This window comes from Balaenoptera acutorostrata, chromosome 9, assembly GCF_949987535.1.
Source record: "Balaenoptera acutorostrata chromosome 9, mBalAcu1.1, whole genome shotgun sequence".
In the NCBI taxonomy this organism is placed as follows: Eukaryota; Metazoa; Chordata; class Mammalia; order Artiodactyla; family Balaenopteridae; genus Balaenoptera; species Balaenoptera acutorostrata.
In genome coordinates this window covers 30,798,948-30,815,030 of record NC_080072.1, presented here as the reverse complement: position 1 = coordinate 30,815,030, position 16,083 = coordinate 30,798,948, and positions in this window count along the sequence as shown.

The following is a 16,083-nucleotide window of genomic DNA, read 5'->3' as shown; positions in this document are numbered from 1 at the left end:
ACTTTGAGTAGCTTTGAAAGACATCAATTTAGTGATTCAGTATCTTCTGAGGGCTCATAAAGGACAAGGTCCTACTTAAGAGGAGCTCACAGACCAGCAGGAAAGAGAGAAATAAGCAAATAACTGTAAGAAAAGTTCATATTTGTTATCATGAGTATGACTACAATGATATAGAGATGTAAATGAGTGAGAAATTCATTCTGTCTGGACTGATAGGTAAGTGAAGAGTAAAGAGGAAATAAGTAATAATCAGAGAAAGCTCTGATGAGGAAATGATTTTTTTATTTGGGCTTGGAGAACTTGTAGGTGGTCTACCAGGTGGAGAGGAAAGGAAAGTGCCCATACAGGAAGTGGGAACAGCATGAGCAGATCAGAGAGAAATAAAAATGTATAAGACGTTGAAGAACCTGTGTTCAGTATGGCTAGAGTACACATTGACACCGAAGAGGGTCTCAGGAAACTGCCTTCAGATTAGCAAGTGCCTTGTCTGTCATACTATGTATTTGATATTTATTATGTAAGCAAGAGGAATGCATTGAAGGTTTTGAAATAGGAAAACCACATGATCAGGTGTATGTGTTTGAAAGATCATGCTATTGGCAATGTGGGTGGTGGGTTACAACGAGGACCATCTGGGAATCAAGCCAGGCTGCTAGGAGGGCGTCTTGTCTAGGATGAGAACCGCAGGAGCTGTGGTGAGCTAGAGCTGACACACCAGCCCTGAGAGTCTATTGTGGGGACCTCTTCCCAACTCAATGTGCCATCATGTTGGTTGATTGAAATGGGCCATAGTGGGAATATTTACACCACTAAAATTGGCAAATGCCAGAAACATTTCCCTGAGAGCTGGGTGTTAAACATTTGCTGGTACACCACTGAGTGGAAGAGACTGACATAGCCAGGTGTCAGAGACAGTTGGAGGTGATTTATTAGATGTGCCAGAATGAAGGACAAGAATGTATCATAGATAACATGCCCTCATTTAAGCAACTGGGTAGATTCAGTTTTTTAATGCAATAAATATTTATTGAGAGCCCACTGTATGGCTGGCACTAGTACTCTTGCAAATACCTGCCTCCATGGAACTTACATTCTACTGATGTGGTGTCATTAGCTGAGACAGGGAAGATGGGTGTGTGTGTGTGTGAAAAACACTTCTTTTAATTTGGAATATGGACAATATCCAGGTGCAGTTTTTCAGTCGTAAACACACAGCCATATCCTGTGGTTTACTTCCTAAAGCATTTCACATACAACTCTAATTAAATGTTTACAATAATTTGTAGGGTAGATGGGAGAGGTCTCTATTGCCCAGATGGGAAAATCTAAGGCTCAGCTACTTGAAGAGATTTGCTCAGTCACTGAGCAAGTTGGTGTCAGAGTCAGGATTTGAGTCCTGGGTTTGTGACAACTAGCCTAGTCCTCTGTCCCCAGTGCCCACTCCACTGTCTGCTTAATGATCAGCGCAGATGTTCTGATGAAGCAAATAATGGAAACTTTCCTTGCCATACCGTGCCATTCTCACCCGCAGAGGGCTTCTGCAACTGTGATCTCAGTTACTCGTCACAGTCCTAGGTGCTACTCCACGGCGTTCATTTGGGCTTGGTGCTAGGTGCGGAGTAGTTGAGGAGTCGTGGGATCCCAGCTCCCAGCTGCAAAGCCCTGGTTGCTCTGATTATGGGAGCGGTGGTTTTGCTTGCCATTGCTATCAGAGACCAAGCATCTCCCAGTCTTGTTTCTGCTTCCTCTCCTGAACCCTTTTTATCTCACCCATTTCTGTCTCTAAATGACATACCAATAACTCAGTCTGTCACTAAATAGTAGTAATAATACTAATGAAAAAAACAGTAAAAAGAAATAGTAGTAGAATAGATATCTGTTGAATTCTGAGTACAATATCCATAAAATATCCTTAAAATAGAAAATGTACCAGCCTGGTCTAGAAAATTATAATTTAAATATTAAATTTATAATATAATACTACAATATTTAAAAGGAAGAAATAGAATGTATAATGCAATAGATTTAGGAAATGGAGGCTGAAATTGCTCAAGGGTCAGAGGTTAATAAAAGCAAATGCTTCTCATGTTTGGGATTAGCAAATGCCTCACTACACACATTTGGGTGGACACCCAGACAGAACGGGAACTGTATCCTAAATGGCATATCACATTAACTTTCCAAAGTGCAGCTACTTTCACATAACTAGCTTCCCCTTCTTCTTTTGTAAAAGCATTTTTGCGTGCACATGAGTATATGTCTGAATATATATTTATATATGAGACTATATATATAGATATGAGTGTATCTAAAGCAGCTACAGTAGTGTTGCTTGGCTGAGTGGGAGGTGATACAGGACTGTGCTATTAGTGAGCGGGGAGGTAGGAGGTGGCCATGGCTGATGGGCAGGAGTGTGAGGTAATAGCAGGGTAATACTGTCTGCAGGTATTTTTAGATGACTCCAGAATGAAAAGATGTTGGTTGGTGGCGATGGTCTTTCTTCCTCTAGAACACAGTGATGAAACATGCATAATAAGAACATAAGGATTGCCAATTTGAAGCAGACCTTTTGTCCAGCCAGCCTAGAACCATCGATAATAGAGGTACCAACAGCTGTGCTGTGGGAGAGTAGGTTTTTAATCTTTCTTGGCATCCTCCATGAATGTTAGAGACCTTGCTCTTGAAATACTGGGTTTCCCTTAATAAGTCGCTCTAGATGTGTCATCTTTTAATCTATTTCAGTCTTTTAAATAAATGTTGGCCTGGGCGATTTCTTGGGAGAAAGTGTTTCTTGGTTTGGCAAGTTTGCTATCCACTGTCTGGAGCAGAATGTCTTTAATTTATCCTCAACATATGTGTTTTTTTCCAAGCTTTAAGGGGGCACAATAGTTATAGTGTTCCAAAATTTAGTTCATTTTACAGGATTTTTAGCTTAGCATCATGTTTTCCCCATGAGAAATATAATAGCATAAGCAAATGAGTTGTGAAGATAAGAATGTTCTAGAAGATTCTATAAGTTATAAAGTTTTTATAATTTCTACTGTTGTCTTTAACTTATGTTCAAAACCTAGGAGTTATCTCTACTTCACATCCAAACATTTTGTAGGTCCTGGTCATTTTGTCAAATAGCTTATCTACTTCTGCGATGTTGTTTTAAACTCTAAATTCTACTTGCAACAGAAGAGTTTCTTTGGGAGCTTTATCCCCAAGAAAATGAAAAACATTCACTGGCCAGACCAATCTTAAACTTTTTCATACCACATCTGCCATTCTTCTCAGTGATGGGCAAGACCAAGTCTTTTTCATCTGGAAAGCTGGTATCTAAGATACAGGGTAAAAGCCCTTTCATAATTTTCTTTTAACTTAGGAATATTCTAAAGTGTTCTAGAGAAATTTTAAACAAACACCCACATTAGAACAGTACTTTAAGAAGCAAGGTACTCAAAAATATTGTTTAGAGGACCCTTAAAGTGATTAGTGATATATTGATATACTTACTCCTTTTATTTTCACATTCAAGTACTGTTTGTTTTTGCATACAATCTTCCTATAACTTTGTTTTCCAAAAAATTGCAGTTTATATGTGTATGTATAAATTCATAATTTGCTCTTAAGACTTCAATTTTGCTTTTGTAAATCTTTTCTTGTGTTTTCCATTTCAGAAAATGGCACCTCCCTCCAAAGAGTTACTCATGAACAAAACCTAGAGTGTTCCCCCTTCACATCCAGTTACTTCCCAGTTCCTGTATAATCCATTCACTTTTCTCCATCGGCACTCCCACAACTTAGTCCAGTAATAATCTCTTGCATGAGCTCTAGCAATAACCTCCAACCTGTCTCCTTGTATTCACTCTAAGCTTCTCTCTTTTCCCCTTCGTGTTATCAAATGTTGCTGTGCCCTCTTCTTAGAATGTTCATCTTCTCACTTCCTCCATGCATGTCCTGAAACACATGGGCACACACACATCCCTGCATTCTTCACCTAGTTAACTCCTACTCATTGTTTTAGCCTTTCCCTCAAAAGGGACTTCACAAGGAGACCTGTGTTGATCATTCAATTTCCCAGTCTAAGTTTCATCTTGCAGGTTATATCTGCTAATAGCCCCTTTCTAATTTTCTGTTAAAACATCAGCACAATTCTAAATATATAACTTCTCTGTGATTCTTTTATGTCTGTCTTCCCTACTGGACCATAGGGTCAGTTAAGGCAAAGAACTCATTTGTCTGGTTTACTGCTGCATCCCCAGTGCTTAAGATTTGTCCTCATATGTTGTAGCTACCCATTCAGTAAATGTTTACCGGATTAATGAAGATTGCTCTGTAAATCTTACAGTGGTCTCTTCTAATGCAATCCATTTCTAACCTTACTGTTTAGGGCACTCAGTAGTATCAAGTTAATCAAGTGATGTCCCTTCCAGGTAGATACCAAAGTCATATGCCTCAGATCATACCACCAGCAAACTTGGGAAAATAATCTGAATATCCCTGGCTTATACCTGGAAAATCTCAGTCACCCTAAATGACTTTGTTTAAAGAATCCTCAGAAATACAAAAGGGCTATTGCATTCTATCAGGGAGAATTTTCATAAATTTTCTCAGGTTATTTGACATTCTCATTTCTACTATTTGCCTTGTCAAAAGAAAAACAAAAAACAAAAAAAAACCCAGTTTGTCTACATGATTGTCTTGAAGCCAGGATATGTAATATTAGTCAACATGCATGAATCAATTTTTAATCAGTTCTGTAGTACTTACAATATTGGAGTATACAGGCTTGATGTGTGTGGCATGCACATTCCCTCCTGAGAAGGCTAGGTCCTTTGACACTGGTAAAGTGGTTTTGTTATTTATAGCAAGGATGGACCTTAAAAAGCAGTTTATCAGCAGCTGTTTCCCCTTCAAGAATCACACCTTTGGTTTTGTCTTTTGGAGTCAACCCCCCTAGCAGGCCTAGCAGCTTAAGTGAGTGAATAAATAAAAAGAGGAATGTGTAAATTTAGGGGAAAAAGGCAAATTAAAAGAGAATGAATATACTGTTTTCTGTAACCAAGTTATGGAATCCCTAACTGGACCTCCACCTCTGAAAGTCAGTTGGAGGAATGAATACCACTGGTTTCCTAGAAGAATTAGATTAGGGACACTGAATAGAGAGTTTGTCACTTGGCAGAACCTATCCTTGCCCTTGACCACCAGAAGGGAGTTAGAAAATTATGTCTTCCCCAAGAGGACTTTCCAGCAATTGTGCTAAGAAGAAAGGTTTTGATGGCAATAAAGAGTATTATAGAATTACAAAAGTGAGGATGAAATTCATTAAGGAAAATTGGATAGTTTTAATATCTTTGTTATACAATTTTAAGAAAATTTTTTTTTGTTTGTATTATACGCTATCAAACTCTGCCTTCTCAATGATTAGTATCAGTGATTGAGAAGAGGACAATTTTCTTTCTTACAGTAGTCTACAAGGCTGGCAGAATCTGGATCACATCCCAACAAATTATATTTTCAGGACCTTCCCCCTCTTTCTATCTTCTTTCACCTTGTTGACTAAAACTTGCTAAAGTAAGGCTTTTATCTGGTCCCAAACCAAATCTGCCTCTTTCATAAGACAACTGCACGTTGGGTTGATATTTAACTAGAGATGACAAGAAAATATGTAGTAGAAGGGACATACAATTTTAGGGACATAAATAGTAAAACTTAAAACCTGAGTTTGAGTTCTGACTACTCCTTACCAGATACACCATCTTGACCTATTACATAACAGTTTCAAGCCTTTCTTTCTTCATCCCTAAAAGAAGGCTGATCCTGATACCTGTCTGATTATAGGGTTATAATAAAATTTTAACGTGATAATGACTGTAAAAAGTGCTTGATAAGCTGGAAAAAAATCTCTACACTCATTAGTTACTATTGTCACCAATTAGTAATATAGACTTTTTATATCATTGGCAATTACTAGGGCATTTGATCATAAATTTAGCCAAGTGTTCTCCTAAGACAGCTGACATTTCAATAAACATGCCAATTACCTGTGGAACTAGAGACTTTATATTCTATCTCTGTATTAAGTCAAGCAAAGTATTTGAATTATATAATTTATATTATTATGCAGAAGATGATACTCTCCGCCTTTGTAGAGGTTTGATATAAAAAGTATCCATTTGAACAATCTTTCTCTGACTTCTGTAGAACTGAGGTGAAAGACAGCATCTATGCTATTGTGATACAGCATCCCTCTTGCTAGTTTTACATGAGAAATTCCTCCTTGATTCAAATCCCAGGAGAAGTTCTAACTCTACCTATGTTTAAACCCTTGCCTATGATAGGAAATGGAATTGATATAACTCAATGTTTTTGCATTTTTGTGAGATTTATCAGAATGTTTAGAGCCAGTTTTTTTCAAATCTATCAGAATGCTTGCCCAATCTATCCAAAGATGCACAAGAGCATCTTTGCCGTGAAATTATTCTGGTTAAGGGGAGTCTCTGGTTTGCTTTAAGTTACATTTTGTATTAGCCGGTAAGTTGCTTTCAGTTTTTTTGGAATCGATAGGGTATAAATCTTAAATATACAAATAACCATAGTTAGGACAAGGATGTTAAAGGATTCCAGTTTCCTATGGCTTAGTGAGCAATCACACGGTGTATATTCAACTCTATATCCCTTCACAACTCAACCTGATACAGAGAAAATTGACTGCATTGTGTAGTGAGCTGCTTTACAATAAAACTTTACTACTTAAAAAAAAAAATTCCCAACTTCCAGAGAAATATCGTGGTTGAATTTTTCATCTCCTTCAATTGCCTCCACCACACCCTGCCACTGTAAAAAATCATGAACATTTTGGTTCTTATTCTCTACTTCCACAGAAAATTCACAATTTTGCCTCCCTATCTTCTTTGTTCCATGCAGGACCTCTTGGCAGCACCTTGTCTCCTCCAGTGGTTTCTCTGAAGTCCAGGTGCTCAATGGGAGACCTGACATGCAGGAGGCAAAGCAGGACCATGCTTGTCCTACTTGTCCTCTCAAGAGTCAACCTTCTGAGCTGCTCTTTCATGTCTTACTAAACAATCTCCCAAGGCCACATTCTTTTAAGCACTTGTGTTTTAAGTAAGATAAAAGAGAATTTGAGGGCTTCCCTGGTGGCACAGTGGTTGAGAATCTGCCTGCCAATGCAGGGGACACGGGTTCAAGCGCTGGTCTGGGAAGATCCCACATGCCGCGGAGCAACTAGGCCCGTGAGCCACAACTACTGAGCCTGCGCGTCCGGAGCCTGTGCTCCACAAGAAGAGAGGCCGCGATAGTGAGAGGCCCACGCACCGCGATAAGAAGTGGCCCCTGCTTGCCACAACTAGAGAAAGCCCTCGCACAGAAACGAAGACCCAACAGAGCCAAAAATAAATAAATAAATCTAAAAAAAAAAAAAAAAAAGAGAATTTGATCCACCGGAATATGCCTTGAGGTTTGCATCTTACCAAGGCCAATCTTGTCAACTTTTTAGATTCTCGTTTCTTGTGTCAAAGGATTAAAGTCCAATTAAAACCCATCTGAATAACAAGCTACGTTCCATCTGACATTTAGAAATAATTTTAAAAATGTTAAACAAATGTTTTAAAACTAGAGAAAGTTTTTCTTTTGTAAATCTGTTTCATTTAAATCATTAAACAGTTGGGAGCAATGTACTAGATACTTAGGATACAAAAGAATATCAGACTTTGTCCTTATCTTTAAAGAGCTCACTATCATGGCTGTCAGAGTCCTCAGTGCCTCAGTGCCTGCCACATAATAAGCACCCAAATAAGACTTCCCTGGTGGTGCAGTGGTTAAGAATCCGCCTACCAATGCAGCGGACACGGGTTCTATCCCTGGTGCAGGATGATTCCCCATGCCGAGGAGCAACTAAGCCTGAGCCACAACTATTGAAGCCTGCTCGCTGTAGGGCCCATGTGCTGCGACTACTGAAGCCCGCTCGACTAGAGCCCATGCTCCATAACAAGAGAAGCCACCGCAATAAGCCCGTGCACCGCAACTAGAGAAAGCCCGTGCAGCAACAAAGACCCAACACAGCCAAAAAAAAAAAAAAAAAAAAAAAGCACCCAAACAATGTTCCTTCTCTTTCATAAAAGAATTAGATGTTTTGGTTTGTATAAATTTTGGATTAGCAGAGCTATAGGATTTTATAGAAAAGGAATCAAAATCTACATTCCTAAGTTTATCAAGTTTCAAGATGTCCTATTAGGGAGTTTAATAGTTCATTAAAGTCTGCATTCAACTTCAGATTACTCTTCCCAACAAAGAAATATCCACCTCATCCCATTAGTACAAAGTCATGTACCCATTTTGTTTTATCCAGAACAGAGTGGTTGGGATGGATATCATTTTGGCCGTTAGTCCCTTTTACAGCATTGCAAAATTTTCTGCAAAATGTTCAGTTGTTATTACAGATACTTTCTGAAAGGTCCCATCTCTATCAATTAGGGCTGGGAAGTGGAAGACAACTCTTGAGAGTGATTCATTGGATGAATGTCCATCCAATCTTATAGGAAAATGGTATGACCTTCAGGGTCAGAGGAAAATGGTATGACCTTCAGGGTCAGGGAGGGTATGCACAAGAGGACGTGGTTAAGAATGTGCGAGGTATATTTAGGATATTTGTCTCACTTGTATGGAATGTTTCTTTAGAGGCACAATCAATTAGACTCAGTCATGAATTTGGAAGGTAGCTCAAAGCCTAGATAATTTCGGAATTTGTATAGACCCTTTTAGACTTTATAAGAAACTTTAGTAAATGTCACTAGTGGAAATAATCAGTAAAAATAGGATATTTTGTATGAGCGGTAAAAGGATGTTCAATTAAAGGAACTTAGCTAAGCATTTTATTTTGGTCACACCAGATTAAACTGCATTGTTTTCGCATTCTGAAACAAAACTAAACTTTATCACAATAGCATCGTGTCAGAGGTAGCTGCTTCTTGGTTTTGTTCCATCTGAGCATCATGGTCTTAATGGTGGTAGTTAAGCAGTCATCCTAGTTATTTTATACTAGTTATTTAGTTAGTTATTTCCGATATAAAGACAATATCTGGAGTGGTTTCAAACTCAGGACTAATGAAGATAACAAGATACACTGTATAAACAAATGTATCTACATGTTGGAATAACATCCATATCTTTCTGCTGTTAAACAGTGAACTTAACTAAAATTTATATCCAACAATTATGAAAACTATCGTGTGCTTATCTTCTGCCGTGTGTTCCATACTGGTCTGTGCCTTCTCATAACAGGGCCCTAATTTTTATGCATAGAATAGTTTGACATTTCTATAATTTTTCAAAGGTTAGTTTTGTTTACTGTCTCAATCTGGTGTGGTTAAAAGCAAGAGCTTACCTCCATTGCCTGGCTTTTCATGTACTAGCCACGTAATGTTGGGCTACTTATTTAACTTCTAAGCTTCTTCCTATATGCAAACTGCAAAACCTTATAGCACTTAGCTCATTGTGTGGCTGTGAGGACTGATGAGTAGGTTACATAGGCTTAGTACATATTCAACATTCATAAGTGTTACTGGGGGACCTTCAAGACGGCGGAGGAGTAAGACATGGAGATCACCTTCCTCCCCACAAATACATCAAAAATATATCTACAAGTGGAACAACTCCTACAGAACACCTACTGAACGCTGGCAGAAGACCTCAGACTTCCCAAAAGGCAAGAAAATCCCCACATACCTGGGTAGGGCAAAAGAAAAAAGAAAAAACAGAGACAAAAGAATAGGGACGGGAGCTGCACCAGTGGGAGGGAGCTGTGAAGGAGGAAAGGTTTCCACACACTAGGAGCCCCTTTGCGGGCGGAGACTGCGGGTGGCAGAGGGGGGAAGCTTCGGAGCCACGGAGGAGAGCGCAGCCACAGGGGTGTGGAGGGCAAAGCGGAGAGACTCCCGCACAGAGGATCGGCGCTGAGCAGCACTCACCAGCCCAAGAGGCTTGTCTGCTCACCCGCCGGGGCGGGCGGGGGCTGGGAGCTGAGGCTCCGGCTTCCGTCGGATCCCAGGGAGAGGACTGGGGTTGGCGGCGTGAACACAGCCTGAAGGGGTTAGTGCACCACAGCTAGCCGGGAGGGAGTCTGGGAAAAAGTCTGGACCTACCCAAGAGGCAAGAGACCATTGTTTTGGGGTGCACGAGGAGAGGGGATTCTTCCCCCATCTGCCCACAGAAAGCAGAGCACCACCTAAATGAGCTCCAGAGATGGACACGAGCCACGGCTATGAGCTCAGACCCCAGACACAGGCATGAAACACTAATGCTGCTGCTACAGCCACCAAGAATCCTGTGTGCAAGCACAGGTCACTATCCACACCACCCCAGGAGCCTGTGCACCCGCCACTGCCAGGGTCCCGTGATCCAGGGACAATTCCCCCAGGAGAACACAAGGCGCGCCTCAGGCTGTTGCAATGTCATGCCAGCCCCTGCCGCCTCAGGCTCGCTCTGCATTCCAGTTATAATTACAGTACTCCTCCCACCCCCGGCATGAGTGAGCAAGAGCCCCCTAATCAGCTGCTGCTTTAATCCCCTCCTGCTGGGTGGGGAACAGATGCCTGAGGGAGACCTACATGCAGAGGTGGGGCCAAAACCAAAGCTGAACCCCAGGAGCTGTGAGAACAAAGAAGAGAAAGGGAAATTTCTCTATGCAGCCTCAGGAGCAGTGGACTAAGTCCCCACAATCAACTTGATGTACCATGCATACATGGAATACCTGAATAGACAACAAATCATCCGAAAATTGAGGTAGTGCACTTTGGGAGCAACTGTAGAATTGTGGTTTGCTGTCTGCAACTGACTTGTTTCTGATTTTTATGTTTATCTTAGTATAGTTTTTAAAGCTTGTAATCATTGGTGGATTTGTTTATTGGTTTGCCCTCTTCGTTTTTTATTATTATTACTTAAAAAAATTTTATTTTAATAATTTTTTATTTTTTTTATTTTAATAATTTAATTTATTTATTTTTTCTTTCTTTTTTTCTTCCTTTTCTTCTGAGCCGTGTGGCTGGCAGGGTATTTGTGCTCCATCATGGTGTCAGGCCTGACCCTCTGAGGTGGGAGAACCAAGATCAGGACATTGGATCACCAGAAACCTCCTGGCTCCACGTACTATCAATCGGCAAGAGCTCTTCCAGAGATCTCCATCTCAACACTAAGACCCAGTTCCACCCAAAGGCCAGCAAGCTAAAGTGCTGGACGCCCCATGCCAAACAACTAGCAAGACAAGAACACATCCTCATCCATTAGAAGAGAGGCTGCCTAAAATCATACTAAAAGTCCATAGACACCCTAAAACACACCACTGGATGCAGCCCTGCCCAACAGAAAGACAAGAGCCAGCCCCACTGACCAGAACACAGGCACCAGTCCCCTCCACCAGGAAGCTTACACAAGCCACTGAACCAACCTTACCCACTGGGGGCAGACACCAAAAACAACAAAACTGCAGCCTGTGAAAAGGAGACCCCAGACAACAGTAAGTTAAGCAAAATGAGAAGACAGAGAAATATACAGCAGATGAAGCAGAGAGGTAAAAACCCACTTGACCAAACAAATGAAGAGGAAATAGGCAGTCTACCAGAAAAATAATTCAGAGTAATGATAGTAAAGATGATCCAAAATCTAGGAAATAGAATGGAGAAAATAAAAGAAAAGTTTAACAACGACCTAGAAGAACTAAAGAGGAAACACACAATGATGAACAACACAAGAAATGAAATTTAAAATTCTCTAGAAGGAATCAATAGCAGAATAACTGAGGCAGAAGAAAGGACAAGTGACCTGGAAGATAAAAGAGTGGTAATAACTGCCACAGAGCAGAACAAAGAAAAAAGAATGAAAAGAATTGAGGACAGTCTCAGAGACCTCTGGGACAACATTAAATGCACCAACATTAGAATTATAGGGGTCCCAGAAGAAGAAGAGAAAAAGGGAATGAGAAAATATTTGAAGAGATTATAGTTGAAAACTTCCCTAATATGGGAAAGGAAATAGTCAATCAAGTCCAGGAAGTGCAGAGAGTCCCATACAGGATAAATCCAAGGAGAAGCACACCAAGACACATATTAATCAAACTATCAAAAAATTAAATACAAAGAAAAAATATTAAAAGCAGCAAGGGAAAAGCAACAAATAATATACAAGGGAATCCCCATAAGGTTAACAGCTGATCTTCCAGCAGAAATTCTGCCAGCCAGAAGGGAGTGGCAGGACATATTTAAAGTGATGAAAGGGAAAAACCTATAACCAAGATTACTCTACCTAGCAAGGACCTCATTCAGATTCAACAGAGAAAATAAAATCTTTACAGACAATCAAAAGCTAAGAGATTTCAGCAACACCAAACCAGCTTTAAAACAAATGCTAAGGGAACTTCTCTAGGCAAGAAACACAAAAGAAGGAAAAGACCTACAAAAAAACCCCCAAAATAATTAAGGAAATGGTAATAGGAACATACGTATCGATAATTACCTTAAATGTAATTGGATTAAATGCTCCAACCAAAAGACATAGACTGGCTGAATGGATAAAAAAACAAAACCCGTATATATGCTGTTTACAAAAGACCCACTTCAGACCTAGGGACATATACAGACTGAAAGTGAGGGGATGGAAAAAAGATACTCCATACAAACGGAAATCAGAAGAAAGCTGGAGTAGCAATTCTCATATCAGATAAAATAGACTTTAAAATAAAGACTATTATAAGAGACAAAGAGGACAGTACATAATGATCAAGGGATCGATCCAAGAAGAAGATATAACAATTGTAAGTATTTATGCAACCAACATAGGAGCACCTCAATACATAAGGCAAATGCTAACAACCATAAAAGGGGAAATTGACAGTAGCACAATAATAGTAGGGGACTTTAACACCCAACTTTCACCAACGGACAGATCATCCAAAATGAAAATAAATAAGGAAACACGAGATTTAAATGACACATTAAGCAAGATGAACTTAATTGATATTTATAGGTCATTCCATCCAAAAACAACAGAATACACTTTCATCTCAAGGGCTCATGGAACATTCCTCAGGACAGATCATATCTTGGGTCACAAATCAAGCCTTGGTAAATTTAAGAAAATTGAAATCATATCACGTATCTTTTCTGACCACAACTCTAAGAGACTAGATATCAATTACAGGAAAGAAAATTGTAAAATATACAAACATGTGGAGGCTAAACATTATGCTACTAAATAACCAAGAGATCACTGAAGAAATCAAAGGGGAAATTAAAAAATATCCAGAAACAAATGACAATGAAAACATGACCACCCCAAACATATGGGATGCAGCAAAAGCTCTTCTAAGAGGGAAGTTTATAGCAACACAATCCTACCTCAAGAAACAAGAAAAATCTCAAATAAACAACCTAATCTCACACCTAAAGCAATTAGAGAAAGAGGAACAACAACAACAACAAAAAACCTCTGTGTTAGCAGAAGGAAAGAAATCATAAAGATCAGATCAGAAATAAATGAAAAAGAAATGAAGGAAATGATAGCAAAGATCAATAAAACTAAAAGCTGGTTCTTTGAGGAGATAAACAAAATTGATAAACCACTAGCCAGGCTAGTCAAGAAAAAAAGGTAGGAGACTCAAATCAACAGAATTAGAAATGAAAAAGGAGAAGTAACAACTGACACTGCAGAAATACAAAGGATCATGAGAGATTGCTACAAGCAAATATATGCTAATAAAATGGACAACCTGGAAGAAATGGACAAATTCTTAGAAAAGCACAATCTTCTGAGACTGAACCAGGAAGAAATAGAAAATATAAACAGACCAATCACAAGCACTGAAATTGAAACTGTGATTAAAAATATTCGAACAAACAAAAGCCCATGACCAGATGGCTTCACAGGCAAATTCTATCAAACATTTAGAGAAGAACTAACACCTATCCTTCTCAAACTCTTTCCAAAATATAGCAGAGGGAGGAACACTCCCAAACTCATTCTACGAGGCCACCATCACCCTGATACCAAAACCAGACAAAGATATCACAAAAAAAGAAAACTACAGACTAATATCACTGATGAACATAGATGCGAAAATCCTCAACAAAATACAAGCAAACAGAATCCAACAGCCCATTAAAAGGAACATACACCATGATCAAGTGGGATTTATCCCAATAATGCAAGGATTCTTCAATAAACACAAATCAATCAATGTGATACACCATATTAACAAATTGAAAGATAAAAACCATATGATAATCTCAATAGATGCAGAAAAATCTTTTGACAAAATCTAACACTCATTTATGATAAAAAACTCTCCAGAAAGTAGGCATAGAGGGAACTTACCTCAACATAATAAAGGCCATATATGACAAACGCACAGCCAACGTCGTTCTCAATGGTGAAAAACTGAAACCATTTCCTCTAAAATCAGGAAGAAGACAAGGATGCCCACTCTCACCACTATTATTCAACATAGTTTTGGAAGTTTTAGCCACAGCAATCAGAGAAGAAAAAGAAATAAAAGGAATTCAAATCAGAAAAGAAAAAGTAAAACTGTCACTGTTTGCAGATGACATGATAACTATACATAGAGAATCCTAAGGATGCCACCAGAAAACTACTAGAGCTAATCAATGAATTTGGTAAAGTAGCAGGATACAAAATTAATGCACAGATATCTCTTTCATTCCTATACACTAATGATGAAAAATCTGAAAGAAAAATTAAGGAAACACTCCCATTTATCATTGCAACAAAAAGAATAAAATACCTAAGGATAAAGCTACCTAAGGAGACAGAAGACGTGTATGCAGGAAACTATAAGACATTGATGAAGGAAATTAAAGATGATACAAACAGATGGAGAGATATACCATGTTCTTGGATTGGAAGATCAACATTGTGAAAATGACTATACTACCCAAAGCAGTCTACAGATTCAATGCAATCCCTATTAAACTATCAATGGCATTTTTCACGTAACTAGAACAAAAAATTTTACAATTTGTATGGAAACACAAAAGACCCTGAATAGCTAAAGCAATCTTGAGAAAGGAAAGCAGAGCTGGAGGAATCAGGCTCCCTGGCTTCAGACTATACTACAAAGTTACAGTAATCAAGACAGTATGGTACTTCCACAAAAACAGAAATATAAGTCAATGGAACAGGATAGAAAGCCCAGAGATAAAGCCATGCACATATGGTCACCTTATCTTTGATAAAGGATGCAAGAATATACAATGGAGAAAAGACAGCCTCTTCAATAAGTGGTGCTGGGAAAACTGGACGGCTACATGTAAAAGAATGAAATTAGAACACTCCCTGGGCTTCCCTGGTGGCGCAGTGGTTGAGAATCTGCCTGCCAATGCAGGGCACACGGGTTCGAGCCCTGGTCTGGGAGGATCCCACATGCCACGGAGCAACTGGGCCCGTGAGCCACAGTTGCTGAGCCTGCGCGTCTGGAGGCTGTGCTCTGCAACAAGAGGGGCCGCGATGGTGGGAGGCCCGCGCACCGCGATGAAGAGTGGCCCCCGCTTGCCATAACTAGAGAAAGCCCTCTCACAGAAACGAAGACCCAAACACAGCCATAAATAAATAAATAATTAAAAAGAATTAAAAAAAAAAAAAGAACACTCCCTAACACCATACACAAAAATAAACTCCAAATGGATTAAAGACTAAAATTTAAGGCCAGACACTATAAAAGTCTTAAAGGAAAACATAAGCAGAACACTCTTTGACATACATCACCGCAAGATCCTTTTTGACCCACCCGCTAAAGAAATGGAAATAAAAACAAAAATAAACAAATGGGACCTAATGAAACTTCAAAGCTTTTGCACAGCAAAGGAAACCATAAGCAAGATGAAAAGACAACCCTCAGAATGGGAGAAAATATTTGCCATGAAGCAACTAACAAAAGATTAATCTCTAAAATATACAAGTAGCTCATGCAGCTCTATATCAAAAAAACAAACAAACCAATCCAAAAATGGGCAGAAGACCTAAATAGACATTTCTCCAAAGAAGATATACAGATTGCCAACAAACACATGAAAG